Raw genomic sequence first — 13402 nt, forward strand, 5'->3', positions numbered from 1 at the left:
TCCAGGCACTTGTGTCTGGGCATCCAAGGAGGATGTGTCTTATTCCCAGAGTGTTTTTCTTTTTGCTTGCCCTACTTGGGACGAGCCCTGCCATGACAAAGGCATCCACACGAAGGCAGTTTCTGAGCTCCGAGGGCCTGGTCATGATGTCTTCCTACCAGGGCCCCTTGCTGGTGTTTCTTTGGCCACTGTCCCCACAGCTGTGATTTTATGAAAGCGCCACTTCTGCTGGGCAGGGTCGGGGGGAGGCGGATGTGACTTGGGAAGCAGAGGTCAGAGTCAGAGATGAACTGAAGATGCTGCCAGCTTTGAGGACGGAGGAAGGGGTCTGGAGCCAAGGAATGCAGGCACCTCCAGAACTGGGGAAGGCGGGATTCAAATTCTCCCCGAAGGCCTCAGAGGGAGTGCCTGGATTTAGGCCAGGGAGACCCATTTCAGCCTCGCCTTCTTCTCTGTAATGTGACCACTGCGTGCTGTTTGAAGCCACCAGGTATTGGGACCTGTTGCAGCTGCAACGGGAGCAGGAGGAGGGGGATCCGGGGGTCTGGAGTGCACCAGGAGGGAGGGGTGTCACGTGACATGGAGGGTGGTGGGGCCAGATCCGTGGACCTTGTCAGATGTTTCCGAGCAGCAGGTGGCCTGATACAGATTGAAGGACAGAGGGCTGGTTTGCCGACTACACGTGGCAAGAGTGGAAGCAGGGGGCCAATGGGGCCATGGCTGCGCCCAGGAAAAGGGGACGCTGGCGGCCTGGCCCAGGGGCTGTGGTGGGCTGGTGCGTGACGTGTTTTAAAGGCCTAGCTCTGAGGGCACCTTGACCAATTGTCTGTGTGGCAGGAGGTTGGAGGGGTTGGGAGGTTTCTGCAAGGACTCCCAGCCCTTTGACGTGAGCATCCCAGTGATGGGACACTAAAGCATGAAAGAGCAGGACTGAGCGTGGCTATGGGGTTGAAGGAGGATCCATGGGTTCTGCCTTGTTCCCGTCACTGAGGCACCTGGGGTGTTCTCAGGTGGAGGCCTCTAGGAGGAGCGAGGGGCTGAGGAAGCCCGGGCTGGGGACATTTTTACATTAGGAAGCCTTTAGCAAATAGGTTATATTTGAAGAGGTGGGAACAGGTGAGGTGTCCAGGGAGAGAGGATGGCTGAAGGCAGAGCCCTGGAGACTGCCCTTGTTAGGGAGGCCAGGGAGGGACGAGGAGCCAGCCAGGGGACTTAGAAAGGGCCACCACTGAAATAAGAGAGAAATCCAGAGAGCTGGGACAAGCGCCTTCTGGTCCCCAATACAGCTGTGACGCCAAGTGCCCTCCCTCCAGAGCCGAGACGGTCTCTGGCATGATACATTGTGTTTTCCAGGCGTCACCTGCCAGGACATCTGGCTGGGAGCTGTGTCCTCATCCCGGAGTGGTGCTCCAAGCCAGTTAAGCCAGCAGTTCTGGGCTTTCCATGAAAGTGCTGGAAGTGTGTGTTCTGGCAACGCCGTCACTGCTAAGTCATGCCTGGGAGAACAAGTCCTGGTACTTCCTCCTCAGGCCTGCAGGAAGGCCACGTGCTGGTCTCACCTCCTGCCAAGCGTAGATGGCAGCTTACACCTTTCACCCACCATGAAGAGTGAGAAGCGGCATTGCCCATGGTGAAGGCTCCCACTCCGGATGGCGTGCCAGGGTCCGCAGGGGACCAGACTTGCTCTTCTTTCCAGTTCTGAAATCCTCGATTCTCCTGGTTATTTCCTCCATGAGCCTGCAAGTATCTGAGGGCAGGGCCCCGGCCCAGAGGAGGACACAGGGAGGTGGATCCAGGGGACGGAGAAGCAGGAAATGGAGCTACCAGTTTTTTGACCCTTGCTGTGTGCAGGACACTGATGGCCGTTCCCCTGGACTCTATCCTGGCAGGCTCAGGACAACCAGAGGATGGGCACATTGCTCTTCCCCCACTCTGCAGATGAAGACATGGAAAGAGGAAAGAGGTGGCTTGGCCAAGCTCACATAGCCAGCCAGTGGTGGAGGTGAGCACAAATCCCAGGCTGTCCCCTCCAAACCCTGGGTGAGGATCTGTGCAGGCAGACGTGAGTGTAGGTAAGTGCAGGACCCGCAGAGCAGAGGAAAATGAACCAAGACGGCTTTCTGCCAGCGTTCACTCTGTCCAGGTATGTTAGTCAGGGTTTTCCAGAAAAGTGAGAGAAGCAGAATCGTAGGAGATGTATAAAGGAGACTGACTGATATGGGACTCTGCTCATGTCACTCTGGAGGCTGAGAAGCCCCACCCTAGACTGCCTGCAGGCTGGAGGCCTGGGAAAGCTGGGGTCCAGTTCCAGTCCGAGTCCCAAAGCCCCAGAAGCCGAGGAGCCAATGGCATCAGCCCCAGCCCAGGGGCTGTACAAGAGCAGTGTCCCAGACCAGCCAACAGGCAGGAGGAGAGAGGGCACGTTCCTCCTGCCCCAGCCATTTTGCTCTATTCAGGCCCTCGTGGATTGGATGAGGCCCACCCATACTGAGTCTACAGGCGCAGATGGCCAGCCTCATCTGAAAACACCCCACAGGCACATTCAGAAACCAAGTTTAACCTGGGCACCTTATGGTCAGTCAAACTGATATAAAATTAACCATCACACCAGGGCAGCCGCTAGCCTTGTCCCTGCATAGAGCTTCACAAGCCTTTGTCTGGCTGTGCTAGGTGCTCCAGCCTACAGGCATTAGTAGGCATCTACATGGACCAACCCCTTTGTTTGTGGGTGTGTATATGGACCAGTTTCTTTGTTTGTGGGTGTGTATATGGACCAGCCACTTTGTTCATAAGCATGTATATGGACCAGCCCCTTTGTTCATAGGCGTGTATATGGACCAGCCCCTTTGTTCATGCCTGTGTACATGGACCAGCCCCTTTGTTCATGCATGTGTATATGGACCAGCCCCTTTGTTCATAGGTGTGTATATGGACCAGCCCTTTTGTTCATGCCTGTGTACATGGACCAGCCCCTTTGTTCATGCATGTGTATATGGGCCAGCCCCTTTTTTCGTAGACATTTATCTGGACCAGCCCCTTTGTGGGCGTGTACATGAACCAGTCATTTTGTTCGTGCATGTGTATATGGACCAGCCCCTTTGTTCATGGGCGTGTACATGGACCAGCCCCTTTGTGTGCATGTACATGGACCAGCCCCTGTGTTCGTGGGTGTGTACATGGACCAGCCATTTTGTTCATGCATGTGTATATGGACCAGCCCCTTTGTTCATGGGTGTGTACATGGACCAGCCCCTTTATTCATGGGTGTATATATGGAGCAGCCCCTGTGACCATGCACTGTGGATCATTCACTCACTGGTTGCTCAGAGGCAGCCTCTCACACCCTGCTAGCCTCCTGCCACGTGCTCTGTCCCCAGGCTTTGCGGCTCAGAGATGAATCTAATACAAGCTTCAGTCGGGCAGCAGCCCTGTGTCCGTCCCAGCTCTCACCAGCCCTCTTCCCCAGCACCTGCCCCTGGCCAGGGCCATGGATGATCTGTCTTCTCTACTCTACTTTTTGAGATCAAGACCCATGGTCCTCCCACCTTAGGGTCCCCAGTGTCCAGTATTGTGCTTGGCACAGAGTAGATGTCATTCATTCATTCAACAAGTTGAGGGTCTACCATGTGCAACACACATCTATGAGATAAACAATTAAACGAACAAATTAATGTTTGAGAAACAAAATCTAAGTCAGGTTTTTCTTCCCACCCTGACCAATCTGGGTGACCTTGAGCGAGGCTGGGCCTCAGTTTTCCTTCTGGAAACTAATGGGTTTGGACTGATGAGTCTCATGATCCTTCCTGCTGTGCCATTTTGGGAGTGCCCAAAACCAGAGGCAGGAGCAGATACCAAGGTTTCCGGGGTGGGGGTTGGATTAGATTTCAGGGCTCCTTCCTGTCTGAGCCTCAGCTTCTCCATCTGCGACATTGGGTCCATCACGATGCCCCCTCCCCGGGCCCTGGAGGAGTGGCTGCAGAGACCACATCCCTGTGTCACCATTGCTGGTCCTCACAGCTGTTGTCAGGAGCCACCCTGGGAGGCTCAGGCAGTTCCCTGCCAGATGGCTCCTGTCATCATCAGACAGACTTCCAACGTCCTTCTGGCACCCCGCAACCCTCCCCAGCCCTGCACTTCCTGAGGGCTCTTTGCTACCCAGCATCTCTTTAAATATTCAAGCCGGTGTGATGCAATGCTCAGGCTCTGATGGCCTGGTCTGGTGCTCACACCACAGCAGTGGGCTTTCAAGCCTTCATTTTCATATTTTATTGGAAGAAAATTGACCCAGAGAGAAAGCTGAAGCTTTTAAGGCATTAAGATGCCGAGAGAAGCTTGGATAGACCCAGCATGAATTTCACTTAAGGGGAAAAAAATGTTTGCTCTCTGAGCTTCCTGGCCAGGTGCTGCCCCCGGCACAGCTGCTGAGGCAGGACCCTGGACCCAGCTCTTCGGCAGTGAATGCATTACAGCCTGCGATTCAGGGCCGTGATGGATCAGGGCTGCCTCGGGCCAAATGGATCCCTAATTGGAGAAGGTTAGAGTGTGGATAGCACTTTGCAGGCCGCGTCTCTGCAGAGGCTGCTGGGGCCACGGGCTGTCCAGGTCCTTGTGTGTTTTCTCACCAAGGTTGGGGAGGACGGAAAGAGGGCAGGTGTGCCAGATGGTGGCTGCGGGTCCAGGGGGCCTGACTTCTGGAGGGAAAGATGGAGCTTTCTTCAGGAGAGAGCCTGGCTCTGAGGAAGGTCCCTGCCCACCCCTTGTCTTCGATGAAATTAGATACATGTGGCTGCTCTGCAGGCTGAAAGGCAGCTCCTGGCTCTCCCAGGCCCGGCCACTCTCCAGGCATGTGCCTCAGGACAAAAGCATCATCTGCCCACAACGCAATGTCCGCCCTGTCTACCCCACTGCAGCATGATGGGGTCCAGAATAGCTCAGAAGTCAAAGGAGGGGGCCGACCTTGGGGCATGCCCCATTTCTGCTTCCTCCCACCAGCCCTGGAACCCTAGCGGGCTGCTTAAGCTCCCCGATCTTGTTGTTTCATAGCTAAAACGGGGATAATGATAATAGTTATTTTGTAACAGTACTGAAATTCCATGAGCTAATTCACATCAATCAGCACAGTGCCTGGCGCAAAGAAACCACTCAGAAGTTATGGCCATGAAATGCGCCCATGAAATGCTGCTCCGTAAAGATACAGCTGCTGCTGGAGACGAAGACGCTTCGGAGCCTTCCTTGAATCGGAGGGAGAGACCAAAGGTGATCACACCCAGTCCACCCCCAGCAAGGACATGCCTGCTAATTTGAGATTATTTAAGAAGGTTCAGGGTTAAGATCGAACCTTGCTTAGCAACTAATTTATGAAGACATTGCCAACTCATTATGCCAACAAGTTTAATGGGATAATAGAAAAAATAACCCAGAGAGCAAAATGATCCCCCGCAAAGCACTTAATGTCTACTTGAACCACAAGTCCCTTAAGTGCTCATTTCCATAAAATTCTTATCTGTTAATTCAGAAACTCCTAGAGCTGCATGGAGTTCTTTGCAAGCCCACGAAGGAGGGCTCTTCTAGCAACACGTGGTTGGACTATCTCGTAGCAAGCCCACGAAGGAGGGCTCTTCCAGCAACACGTGGTTGGACTATCTCGTACACCCGGACGTGCCTGCCATTCAACAGAGTGGCATGTCTTCAAATGTCTTCCTCGCTGTCTGAGAATGGAACCTTCCCGCCTGAGCCAAGCGCGCCAGTGACACTGGACTGTGCCTGGCTCTGGGAGGCCCGTGCACACGGGATGATGCGGAGATGCCTCTGCCCAGCAGCGTGACAGTTTCTCAGCATCCACACCTTGGTGGCAGCCCTGCTTTTGCTGGTTGTTAATGAGATGGTTGGTTTGGCCTGTAAGCGAATTGTACAGCTAACTAATGTGTCTGTAGCTTGGAATTATTTATTGCCCGTGATTGCTCTGCCTGGGTTTTCAATACATAATTCATATTTTGGGGAGTTTTTTTTTTTTTGAATTCAGGGCTGGGAGGAAAAAGCAAGCCTAGAATCGAGGCTGTGTGTAAATGTTCTGAGCAGGGGTTGGCTGATGAAGTGTTTGGGGCTGCAGGCTGTCTACTGTCCAGACTGGGCAGTGGTGCTGGCTGGAGGGGCCAAGGGGGCTTGAGAGAAACTTCTGGAGCTCAGAGCCCAGCGCTCTGAGCTGGCTCCTGAGTTTCTCAGGAGAGCACTCTGTGTCTCTGGAGGTGAACCTCCCCCTCCTGATTCTCCTAAACCTTCTGCCTCTCAGCTGGGACCCCTCCCTCCACGAGCAGACAAGAGGCCTGCCGAGCAGTGTGGGTCTCAGCAGGGAGGAAAATGAGTCCTAAAGCAGGAGAAACTGCGGTGAGACTCACTGCCGGGCCTGGAGACAAGAGCAGGGTTGGGGGCCCTCTGGTTCTCGCAGGTCTCCCTTGCTCTGAAATGGCTCTACCCGAAGCCGGCCCTGCTGGGGAGGGCAGGCCATGTGAATCCTGGCAGGTCTTATAATCCAGTGATTATAAAGTGATCACCGTGGGCAAAAATGCTCCAAAGAGCAAATATAATAAGAAAGGAGGCTTTGAACCAAATCGTTACCAAGAGATCAAGCAAAATTGGTTTGGGAGGTTTTCTAGAGGAGGGCAGCGTGTGGCTCACCCTCAATGATAAAAGCCACCAGGGCCCAGCCGCTGCTTCAGGTCTGGGCTGTAAATATCTGCTTCTGTCGTTTGCATTCATTTCGGTGAAACCTCAGCTTCAGAAGGACAGAGGACGCCACAATAGCTCAGCGAGGATGTGAACAATAATATTAGGGATGAAAAGGATGCGTTCTGGGCGGTGAAGGATCGGGGTGAGCGGGGAACAGAGTGCGCGGAATACTAAAGCCTCGCCATGCAGGAGCCACGCACAGATAAGTAATGCGAGAGGCCACATCAGATTCCATCAAGACGTCTTAATCTCAGCTCATTTTTCTCCTGCAGGCGAGATGAGCCAGGAGGTGGCGGGGCAGGAGAAAATGGGAGTAATCCTTTAAAGCAAGGTGTGTGTGTGCAGGTGCACGTGTGAGCATGTGTGCACGGAATATGTGCAGGTGTACACTCTGCGCATATGTGGTCATGTGCATACTGTGTATATGTTGGCATGTGTGGTGTATGTACTGTGTGCATATGTGGACGTGTGTGTGTGCACTGTGTGCATATGTGGGCATGTGTATGGTGTGTGTACTGTGTGCATATGTGGACACATGTGTGGTGTGTGCATGTGTGCATATTTGGGCTTGTGTGTGGTGTGTGCACTGTGTGTATGTGTACATGTGTGTGGTGTGTGCATGTGGGCACTGTGTGCATATGTGGACATGTGTGTGGTGTGTGCATGTGAGCATATGTGGGCATGTGTGTGGTGTGTGTATGTATGCACTGTGTGTGTATGTGGGCTTGTGTGTTGCATGCATATGTGCACTATGTGCATATGTGGACATATGTGCACTGTGCATGTATGTGGCATGTTCATGCATACACTGTGCATATGTGGGCATGTGTGTGGTGTGGGCATATGTGTGGTGTGTGCATGTGTGCACTATGTGTGTATGTGGGCATATGTGACGCATGCATGTGTGCACTGTGTATGTGGGCACGTGTGTGGAGTGGGCATGTGTGCAGTTAGTTTTTATTAGAAAATTATATGTTTTTAAAATTAGCTTGAGAGCTTGGCTAAATGAATTGTGTGTATGTGGGCGTATGTGTGGGCAGTATGAACAGGGGTATGTGCATGGATGCATGGTGTATGTGCATGTGAGCATGTGTGTGTACATGTGTGTGGTGCGTGTGGTACGTGTGATGTTGCTAAGATAATGGAAGAAGACACCCATGCGTCTTAAGGATGCTGCCCTAGGACTCTGTCCCATGGGGGCACGCAGGGCCCTACCTAATCCAGCAGACACCTAAATTGTCAGCCCGGGTCAGCCAGTTCCCTTCAGTTACAGATGGGCTTGGTTTCCACACAGGAGGCGATAGATAAAGTGCCCAGAAAGGGACTTCCTTGCACAGGGACCCTGGTTCCCCAGCAGCCCTGGAGTTGTAAAGCCTGTTTGTGCCCAGGTCCTAGGATGCATGCGGCCTTCCCGTGGTGTCTGAGCCTTGAGGAGGGAACTTCACTCCTGGGCATCAGAGAATCACCCCTTCCTCTGGTCTGGAGCAGGGCCTCTCAGCCTTGGCACTGCTGCCTTTCAGGTTGGATGAGTCATTGCCCAGGTGTGTCCTGTGTGTGGTAGGCTGGCCAGCAGCACCCAGTCCACTAGAGGCCAGGGCACTCCCCCATTGTTACAACAAAAAAATACCTCCACACATGACCAACTGTCCCTTTGGAGGAGCCCGCTGGTCGGGACATGCCCCTGTTCAGCCTCAGGCCCCAGGCACAGGCTCTCTTAGTGAGGGGCAGGGAGCTGGGTTTGTCTTTAGCTGGAGGGGAACATGCAGGCTATCCGGGTCTCCAGCTCTGTGCTGGAAGTCACCTTTGAGGCTGTAGGTGACCCCAGAGCCAGTGAGGCCAGGCCCAGCCCTAGGAACCCAGGACTGTGGGAGGGCAGGGTTCCCACTCATTATTTGGACATCAGTGCTGTCTCCTCCATCCCAGAGGCCAGTTTTTGTCCCAGTCTGGCCTATCCTGGAGGGCGGAGCAGCCCCATCCTCTGTGCCAGCTCTAAGGCTCCTGTGTCCAGGGCCCTCTGTCCCTATCCTGAATCTCTCAAGGCCTTAGCTACTCTCTACTTGAGTCATTCCAAGGGGTAGCAGAAGGAATGCTGGCTCGGAACAGCCCACAGGAGTTTGGGGATGTGTCCACATGTGGGCCACAGTGGCTCCCATGCTGAGCTAGCTCAGGGCTGGACACCATAGTGGACAGAGTCATAATGAGTGTCCTGATTCAAAGCAAAGAATATGACGATGCCCCAATGAGATACAGTATCCAGTGCACCCCAGCTTGTGGGAGGACTCCGAAGAAGAAAGTCTGCACTCTCATCCAGGCTGGCGTTGACTCTGAATTTGCCTGTCCCCATCTCTACAGCCAAGACAGAAAAGGCCTTGTCCCTGGGCCACCCCGAGACGTTATCCTGAGCCCTGGAAGCTCTGTGTGGCTGGCCCAGCAGTTGCAGCCTCACTGGACAACTAGTGCTGAGCCCTGCGCTAACTCCGTGACGCTGCGAGGGAAGGCCGGCCACGCTGAGAGGCAAGGAGTTCACCGGAGAAATGCTGGCTCCAAGTCTTTACAATTTGCTTTGCCGCTAATTCCCCTTAGAGTGCAGAGGATGCAAGCAAAGATGTCGGTAGTTAATTCAATAATTAAAAACAAACACTGCTTTATTTGAAAAGACTCTGTCCTTCCTGGTTCTGGAGCCAGGATTGAGGCTGGGCTGCTCTTAGAGGGGGGCTGTGCCCGAAGATGCCAGCCAGGCTCTTGCTTCTAGTGAAAAGTTTATTTCAGGGGGAGGGGACGGGACAGCAATTGAGCTCCTAATATGAGGGAGGAGAGGATGAGGCGAGACCAAGGGGCCCTACGTTGCATTGCTCTTATGAAATTACCGCTTGATGCTGGACTCTGTGTCTGCTAATGGGGTCCCAAGGGGTAAGAACTGTGGATCTGAACCTGGAAGAGGGGTTCTTCCTGGGTTCCTGAGAGCCCCCCGCGCAGAGGCCAAGTGCAGCTCCCAGACAGCTTTTGCAGAGCAAGCTAAATCTCATGATTCTGCTCCAGGGGTGTGGCTTACCCACTCATTACTCAGGGTACGGGGCCCCTCGTCTGGCCACACAGGAAATCCCTTTCTGGGTACATTATCTATCATCTCCTGTGTGGAAACCAAAGTCCATCTGTAACTGAAGGCACCTGGCTAAGAGAATTCCAAAGGGGCAACGTGCGCAGTGCAGGCCGCGCTCGGGCCTCATACAGAACAGTCCTCAGCGTTCTCAGCGGCGCTTAAAGCCTTCATGGAATTGGCAAGCTGTCGCCCAAAGTCCGATCCACTTTTCTTGAATGAGCCCCAAGCTGTGATTATGCCATGTCTCCTCACACGGCTATCCATGCAGATGCTCGGGCAGGCGCCTGCCAACTGTGTCTGATGGACCATTTCAGGAGCCCCAGAGGACCCGGTGGCAGAGCCAGGGAGGGAGGGGTGGTGGGGAAGGAAGGTGGTAGGTCCTGACGGCTCTGGAAAGGGAACCTTCGTCCTGCAGGAGGGTGTGGATAATTCACTTGCTGCCTCCAGAGGTGTCGCCTCGAAGGAGGCCTCTGGGGCACGTCAGGGTGTTGGGGGAATTTGAGAGGACCCAGACTTGGGCTCCGGGCTGCATTGCTGCCTTTCTGTGCAGCTCTGGGGGCCCTGCTGACCTCTCTAAGTTAGAAAACGCACTTTGCAGAGCTGGGGACAGCGAGAGACAATACATGAGGCTGTACTTCAAGAGCTGTAACATGCACTCAAAACGTCCGTTCCTGGTGGCAAAGCCCAGTGGGCGCAGTGGGAAAGGCACCAGCTAGAACCGGGGGTCAGGATTTCAGGTCACCCTGCATTGTGAGTCCAAGAGCACGCATGTGACTTGAGGGACCTCAACTGCTGTCCACAAAGTGGGTTCCTGAGGCTCCTGCGGCTCCCAGGGCAGGACAGGGCATGGGGGAAAGAGGGACAGGGGAGTGACAGGAGCCAGGAGGACAGGAGGGAGCAGACGTCTTCCCAGGGGCTGCTTGAAGGCCCTGCTGCTGGCTGTGACTCCACATGGGCCAACGGCACAGCCGCCTTTGCTCAGGGAAGCCCTCACGCTGGCTGTGCCCCCGCCCTGGATCGGGGGAGTCCGGTTATGTTATTGGAAAGCGGCAGCCATTTGATTGAGCAGTGAGCGTCTTGGGGGATGAGCTTAGCGTTCCGTTGTTCATATAACCAGTGTTTATGAAATCCCAACTCTATAAAATGTCCTGTGCTCGGAGCCAGGGTGGGAGCAGGACAGGACAAGAGGGAAGCTGCGTGCTCAACAGGCTGAGATAGACAGGAGCACAACTCAAGGTCGAGCATCATAATTCAAGAGAGTAAGCACACCTGGAGGCCAGAAGAGAGGCCGAGTGAGCTCTGGGAGGAGAGAGGATTCCAACCCAGAGAGGCTTCCAGGAGGAGGCAGCCCAGGAGGGTGGATAAGACTGGGAGATGCACTCCTTCCTTTTACAGTGGAGGAAGGGAAGACCCTGCCTCTCCACACAGCCATGAAGATACGCATGCATGTATGTGTCTGCATGTGTACACATGCACGTGTGTGCAGGTGGGTGTCTATGCAAGCATGTGTGTGTCCACATGTTTGTGTATGGAGGGAAGTAGTCCCATGTGCTTTGCACACCCACGACCCCCTCACCAGCAGCCTCCTGGCCTTTTGAACGAGGGGGGTGACAGTACAAAGCCGTCTGATGTTTGACCAGTGCTCGTGGGCTGGCGTCTGCCTTCTGCTGGTGAGGAGCTGACGGGAGGTAAGGTGGAGCCACAGAAAACCATGGGTCATCCCGGCATTATTCAAGGTAAGCCCTGTCTGACAGGTCCTCACGCCACAGCCGGTATTTTAACTGACTGAGGAGACAGAGGCATTTCATGATTTCGCATGTTGTGAGGGTTGGAAGTAGGGGTGCCTCATTTCAGGGCCCCATTCTCCTCCACCCTTCTCCCTGTTCCCGGAGGACTTGTGGGGGAAGGGTTTGCCACAACAGCATGGAACAGGATGAGAATTTTCTGAGCATGGCCGGCCGGGGGACAGGCCTGAGGGACAGTTTAGCATCTGATCATCTTTGCCGGGGTCTGTGCCAGTTGGCACGAATCACGCGGCAGCCCTCCCACACTGGGGTGGTGAATTCTGTGTCAACTTGCCTGGGCCACGAGGCCCCGGGGACTTACCTTTGGTGTTTCTCGGTAAGATTAACATTGGAATGGCGGGTCAAGGAGCGTGGATGCCCTCTGCCACGTGAGTGGCCTCTGGTTTGTTTCACTAAACCCCAAGCTGGAGTTGCCCCAAAAGTGGCAGCAGGAAAGTTCCCATGAGAGAGTGCCCCGAACCATCCCATGAAGGGGCCTGTTGACACCCCAAGGAAAGAAGCCCTAAGTGAGCACCAGGGCGATCAGCCCAGGACATACGTTAGGAGAGCTCACAGCTCACGTGCAGAGGGCTGCAGCACCCCGAGTCCGACAGGGAGAGGAAGGGAGGTTCCACCCATGCCTGTCCACAGCGAGGGGTCAGGTGCACCCTGACCCCTAATATGAGGGAGCTTTCACAGAGTGAGGGGTCAGGCGTTCATGGCACCCACACCTGTCCACAGCGAGGAGTCAGGGTGGGACGTTCATGGCACCCACGCCTGTCCACAGCGAGGGGTCAGCTGCGGCGTTCATGGCACCCACGCCTGTCCACAGCGAGGGGTCAAGGTGGGACGTTCGTGGCACCCACGCCTGTCCACAGCGAGGGGTCAGGGTGGGATGTTCATGGCACTCACGCCTGTCCACAGTGAGGGGTCAGGTGCGGCGTTCATGGCACCCACGCCTGTCCACAGCGAGGGGTCAAGGTGGGACGTTCGTGGCACCCACGCCTGTCCACAGCGAGGGGTCAGGGTGGGACGTTCATGGCACCCACGCCTGTCCACAGCGAGGGGTCAGGGTGGGACGTTCATGGCACCCACGCCTGTCCACAGCGAGGGGTCAGGTGCAGCGTTCACGTCAACCACGCCTGTCCACAGTGAGGGGTCAGGCGTGGGCCTGGGGAGATTTGAGGAATTGGCTCAGGGCTAGGGCTGGTTTCTTTTGGTGTTTTGGGCAATGACCTAGCTACCTTTACTAGTGCCTGGGAATGCTCAAGGCTTGGGTTTGGGTTCGAGCTTGCTGGGAAAACCCGCAGAGTGGTCAAGGCACTGTGATCTTGGGTCAGAACACAAAGAGAAGGCAGGGGGCCCTGCGGCCTAAAGAGAACAAACAGGACGGGTAAGGGGAGCTGCTCCTGCCTGCCTGCTGGAGCTGGGGCGTCCATCTTTTCCCACCTTTGGACATCAGACTGAAACTGCATCATTGGGTCTCCTGGTCTCCAGCTTGCCGGCTGCAGATCTTGAGTCTCCTCGAGCTCCATAATCCCGCGAGCCCTCCTAATCCTGAGTCTCCTTCTCTATGTGGGAACACATGTCCTGTTGGTTCTGTTTCTCGAGGGACCCCTGATAAAGACACTCAAGGACAGTTCCCTGGACCTAGGACTGCTCCCTCGTGTGCCCATCCAGGCGGCAGTGCTTTGCCAAGCTCGGGCTGATGACCCACAGAGAACAGGGAGATGAAGCCCCTCCTGGGGAGCTGGCAGTCCTGGTGGACATCGGACAGGTCATTAGGACAGGA

At 54.8% G+C, this 13402-nt stretch overlaps 1 long non-coding RNA gene across 1 annotated transcript; it reads left to right on the top strand.

Moving 5' to 3' along the window:
* The first annotated feature begins 534 nt into the window (after positions 1-534).
* On the top strand, positions 535-5995 carry LOC134807623 (uncharacterized). The gene is made up of 2 exons (XR_010148549.1): positions 535-2002; positions 5082-5995. It is a non-coding gene; the product is annotated as an uncharacterized LOC134807623 (long non-coding RNA).
* The last annotated feature ends 7407 nt before the right edge of the window (positions 5996-13402 follow it).

The sequence above is a fragment of the Pan troglodytes genome, chromosome 11 (genome assembly GCF_028858775.2).
Source record: "Pan troglodytes isolate AG18354 chromosome 11, NHGRI_mPanTro3-v2.0_pri, whole genome shotgun sequence".
Classification (NCBI taxonomy): Eukaryota; Metazoa; Chordata; class Mammalia; order Primates; family Hominidae; genus Pan; species Pan troglodytes.